The following is a 5,452-nucleotide window of genomic DNA, read 5'->3' as shown; positions in this document are numbered from 1 at the left end:
TTTCTTTTTGCTTATGTGGTGCTGAGGAATTGAACCCAGGGCCTCATGCATGCAAGGCAAGCACTCTACCACTGAGCCACCTTCCCAGCCCCCTCTCTGCCATTCTTGTATGCAAATTTTCCATTTCTTCCCTGTGGTACGTTTTATAGTTTGTGTGTTCTTCCAGAGAGATTCTAGACATATACAAAGACACATTCAATCGTTTGCTCACCTTTTTTATTTTTTGACTTGAATTGTAGTGCACTTCTATGCACTTCTTACTGTACAAACCCATTTTTGTTTCACTATAAAATATTATGAAGATTAAGTAGAATGTTTAAAGTAGTTATTTTAAATATCTTAAAACTGTCTCAGAACTTCGTAAAGAGACTGTCTCAAGTTTTAGGCTATGTTTGCACTTAGAGACTGGTTATCACTTAAAGATGTCTCCATAGTCTTTTTTTTTTTCCTTAAAAAAATTTTTTTTTGTCGGTTGTGGGGCCTGAACTCTAGGCCTGGGTGCTATCCCTTAACTCTTCAGCTCAAGGCTAGCATTCTACCAGTTGAGCCACTTCTGGCTTTTTCTGCTTATGTGGTGCTGAGAAATTGAACCCAGGGCCTCATGCATGCAAGGCAAGCACTCTGTAGTCATTTATTCTACTTGATTCTTTTTCTCCATGGACTAAAAGAGTTTATTATAGGCTGAGTTTTAAATAGAGACAATAAAGAGATATTATTTATGTGGATTATTGATAGGGCAAAGTGAAAGCAAAGACTTAGAGCTCTGCACAGCTGTTAGTTGTTGAAAATCCATGTTATTGATCAAGTGAACAGAGGTATCCAACTATTACCATGGGAAATGTGAGAGAGCAGTCTGTGAGTGATGGGAAGTTATAATCTGAAGGTTTCTTTACTTGAAAAGGGCTGTATGCATGGTGCATGCATGTGTGCTGGTAGTGGACCTTGAACTCAGGCTCTGGATACTGTCTATGACCTTTTTCACTCAAGGCTGATGTCTTACCACTTGAGCCACAGCTCTACTTCTAGCTTGTTGGTGGTTAATTGGAGATTAGAGTCTTAGGGACTTTCCTGTCCAGGCTGCCTTTGAATTGTGATCCTCAGATCTTAGCCTCTTGAGTAGCTATGGTTGCAGGTATTAGCCACTGGCACATGCTCTGAAATGCATCTGTCTTTTCAGTAAGTGGCATTAAGTCAACTAGATGTCCATAAGCAAAACAAAGAATCCTGACCTCTGCTGTTTCCTACAGAAGGTCAGACAGGCGAGCATTTAGAGCATAGGAATTTGGAAATGTGTGCACATTTCCTTATTTATTACATATGTGCACATATATGTCTTTATATATATATGCATTTATATGTCTTAATGTCTGGCTATAGACACGTAACTATACTTCTGTACAAGTACACTTACACATATGCTATATGCACACATTTTAAGAGCTATATTGGAACACTCCACAAGGTGGAGATGTAAGTCAATAATAGAAAATACTAGATTTAGAAAAATTGGACTCTTTCTTCAAAGCAAGGATAGAACATTGGAACTGCTTGTGCTTCTTAACTCTATGAAAGGTTTATATTCTCATTCTCTTCCCTTTTCTGATTCTCCAGCAACTGCGAATCCATTTGCTGTATTTGTTATGTACTCCTATGATGTTCTATAGATTTTGTCCTATCCTCAGTTTCTGCAATATAAATGCACCATCATTTTCTTTTAGCCTCTGTCCATTTGATAGATGGTTGACTTGTTCTGTATTTTATAGTTACATACAATGCTGAGGTCAATATCCATATAGAGTGTGGCCTCTGTTTATATAGGACAGAGACCTCAGGGAGCTTCCCAGGACAACAGGCTCAGGTGTTCAGGGTTTGGCAGGAGCCACTGAGCCTGTTTCTCTGCCTTCCTAGAGCTGTATCTGTCCCAATACTTAACAGCTTCGAGTATTGCAAAGCTTGGTGGGTTTGGTTAATCATTATGGGTAAAAATGGTACCCATTTTGAATTTTAATCCTAACTCATATAGTTTTGTTTAATAAAGATATTCCCTGCCATTGCACGCATTAATTTTAAATTTCAAAAGTCATTTGGAGAGCTAGGAAGGTGGCTCAGCAGTAGAGTGCTTACCTCACATGCATGAGGCCCTGGGTTCAAGTCCTTAACACCACATAAACAGAAAAAGCTGGAAGTGGCGCTGTTGCTCAAATGGTAGAGTGCTAGCCTTGAGCTGATGAGCTGAGGGACAGCAAGCACCCAGGCCTAGAGTTCAAGCCCCATGACTGACCAAAAAAAAAAAGTCACTTGGAAATTACAAAAGGGTGTGTGTGTGTGTGTGTGTGTGTGTGTGTGTGTGTGTGTGTGTGTGTGTGTGTGTGTGTGTGTGTGTTGGGGCGGTTCTGACCAAAAAAAAGTCACTTGGAAATTACAAAAGGGTGTGTGTGTGTGGTGGGGCGGTTCAGCCCATTACTAATAGATAAGGAAAAAAATAATTACACATATTATATTTAGGTCATTATGTTGGTTATTTTAATAATCTGTGTAATACTTTCCAACTTGTGTTTTTTAATACATCAAAACAATGCATTGAAATTGATTTTCTTATTTTTTGAACAGGAAGGGGGTATATTTAGCTCTCTTATCTGTCCACCAAGCACTTCATGTGTATTGTTTGATTTTCATAACTGAAACCAAGATGAAAGTTATCATTGTATACAAGTTGAATTAATGGCAGAGTGAGAACTGGAATTGTAGTCTACTTGTCCTTTGCCCGGCTTTCTCTCTCCACCCTATTTCTTCTGATTTTGATTTCCTACTGCAATTCCCTTTTAGGGCCCCTCATTTGTCCATTTCTCCCAGGCTTTGAGTACTTGCCCTTTTTCCTGTCTATCAAACCTGTGGGCAGTGTTAGCCTTCATGAGGCATCTAAGTAGTGCTAACTGTTTCACTTGGTGGAAGGAACTAAGGACTTAGTATTAGACCTCCTGGGTTTGGGTTTTGATTCCATTTCAGGAAGACAATCATAACTCTTTAAAATAACATGAAGTTGAGTGAGATGAGTATATGTGAAGGCCTTTTGTGAACTGGTAAGTGCTCTGAAAGATCACTGTCAGTGATCTCAGCAGAAGGGAAGACAGATTGTATGCCATTTGGAGCAGTCTTTCCATCTTGTGCAAAACAATGAGGATGATACAGGCCAAAAGCCATCAAAGAGATTAGAAAATGGAGAAAATAGTATGCGAGGAAGAAGCTGAGAAGACTGGAATGAATGGTACATGAACAGCCCTGGTAGAGTGAGTAGAACTTATGCACTGCATATCTCTTCCTCCTACTTATAAACATTCTTAAGCCCTACTTATTTTAGTGTACCAGCTTCCCCATCAGTCTGCACAATGATATCCAGCTGGTTGCATGATTGTCATCTCAGAGAGTTTATAGTTTCTTATAGATTCTTGGGCTCCGTCTCCAGAGGGATAAGGTGCCGTGGTTAAAAGTACGTGTTGGAGCTGGGTGCCAGTGGCTCACAGCTTTGATCCTAGCTACTCAGTCTGGCTAAAATCTGAGGATTGAGATTCAAAGCCAGCCTAGGCAGGAAAGTCCATGAGACTTATCTCAAATTAACCTCCACAAAGCAGAAGTAGAGCCATGGCTCAAGTGACAGAGCACTAGCTTTGTAAAAAGCTAAGGGATAGTGCCTAGACCCTGAGTTCAAGCCTTAGTACACCTACCCTCCCAAAGTGTGAATGTCCATCTCAAGAGAATACATTGTTAGGCATGAATTAGGTGAGTTGATATAATAAAAGCAAGTAATTGAGGAGATAATGGTGGATATCTAAGCAGCCTTTGGCTTTGGGCTTCTCAAAGGAATATACATTATTCATAAGCAGCCTTAGTCTTTTAATGCCAAATTGAGATTCCTGCCCATCAGTATCCAAACACAATTTTTTCTACTATTGATGCACTGCCTGCCAGCCAGGAGTTTTGTGTCACTACACTTGTGTCTTTGTCCCTAGAGCAGTGAGTATACAATTGATTGAGTATTTTTATAATGATAACATTTATCATTATCAAATGAATCAAAATAAAAAAATATGCTAAAGAAAAATCAGCATCGTAGCATCGAGACAAAATTGAAAGTCATTATACCTAAATGCAAATTGTTCATCTCAATTGGACGCTCATTGTATGTCATTTAGTGTGTTTCGGGGAGAAGAACAAAGTGAAGAAGAGCAGAGCTGTTATTGAGAATGGTGTTCAGAGGGCCTGTATCTTGGAAGAGAAGCTTCATCACATCACACTAACTGAACATAATGTAGACTTTTACGTACTGTATTTCTAAGCATGTTTGCAACCATGTATCGTGCAATAATTAAGTATTGAACTGCTTGCTGTAAACATTGGCCATGTGTTGCTGGAGTTGAGCTTTGACTACTAACCAGCAGATGGCTCTCCACCTCCATGGGGCTGACAGCAGTCAACTGGACTCACACTTGGAATTCTTAGAGATTTTGTATATCACTCCTGGCTCCTTTGCTACTTTTAAGATACAAATGATAAGCAAACGCTTCAGGTAAATGCTTCACATGCTTTTGCTTTTGAGTTTAGAGTGGCTGGATGACTCTCCTCAGAATACTACTCTAGGATTTCTGAAGTTTAAGTTGGAGGACAAACTAATGACCTCAATGGCCTTTCCTGCCCTGCATATCTATTCTTCTTTAAAATATTTTGAGACTTTCATCAATATAAGCAATTTTAGTTAATATTAAGAAGATGAATAGGATGCAAAAAAGGATGGACTACTGGACTGAAAAATACCTGTGTAAATGAAACTACTGGTATCCAAACATCCACATGATTTGTGGATCATGGAGCAGTGCTGTTCTGGACTGTTATTAGACACTGTGCTGAAGTTTGAAAGGTAATGAGAAATTTACCTTAAGTCGTGTTAACTGCCAACTAAACTAATTTGGACATCTTTATCCTTTATATCTAGTCTATTCACCAGAACTTGTGTAATTTCGTGTGTGTGTGTGTGTGTGAATATGCATGCATGCGTGTGTGCATGCCTATACTGGGGCTTGAACTCAGGGCCTAGAGTTCTTACCTGGTGTTTTCACTCTAGGATAGCACTCTATTACTTAAGTTAGAACTCCACTTCTAGCTTTTTGATGGTTAATTGGAGATAAGAGTCTTAGGGACTTTTCTGCCTGGGCTGGCTTCAAACCATGATCCTCACATCCCAGCCTCCTAAATAGCTATGATTACAGGCATGAGCCACTGGCACCCAGCAGAATTTACCTTTTTATTTATTTTTTATTTTTTTAGGTCCGGTCATGGGGCCTGAACTCTGGGCCTGGGCGCTGTCCCTCAGCTCTTCAGCTCAAGGCTAGCACTCTACCACTTGAGCCACAGCGCTACTTCCAGCTTTTTTTTTTTTGCTTATGTGGTGCTGAGGAAT

General features: G+C 39.7%; 1 protein-coding gene across 1 annotated transcript in view; it reads left to right on the top strand.

Annotated features, from left to right (window-relative positions):
* Stx8 (syntaxin 8) overlaps window positions 1-5,452 on the top strand; it is a 230,782-nt gene that overhangs the window by 20,608 nt on the left and 204,722 nt on the right. The gene's annotated exons all lie outside the window — the stretch shown is intronic.

Source organism: Dipodomys ordii, unplaced genomic scaffold (assembly GCF_000151885.1).
Source record: "Dipodomys ordii isolate 6190 unplaced genomic scaffold, Dord_2.0 Scaffold19, whole genome shotgun sequence".
Classification (NCBI taxonomy): Eukaryota; Metazoa; Chordata; class Mammalia; order Rodentia; family Heteromyidae; genus Dipodomys; species Dipodomys ordii.
The sequence above is the reverse complement of the archived record's forward strand: the minus strand, read 5'-3'. Positions and strand labels throughout refer to the sequence as shown.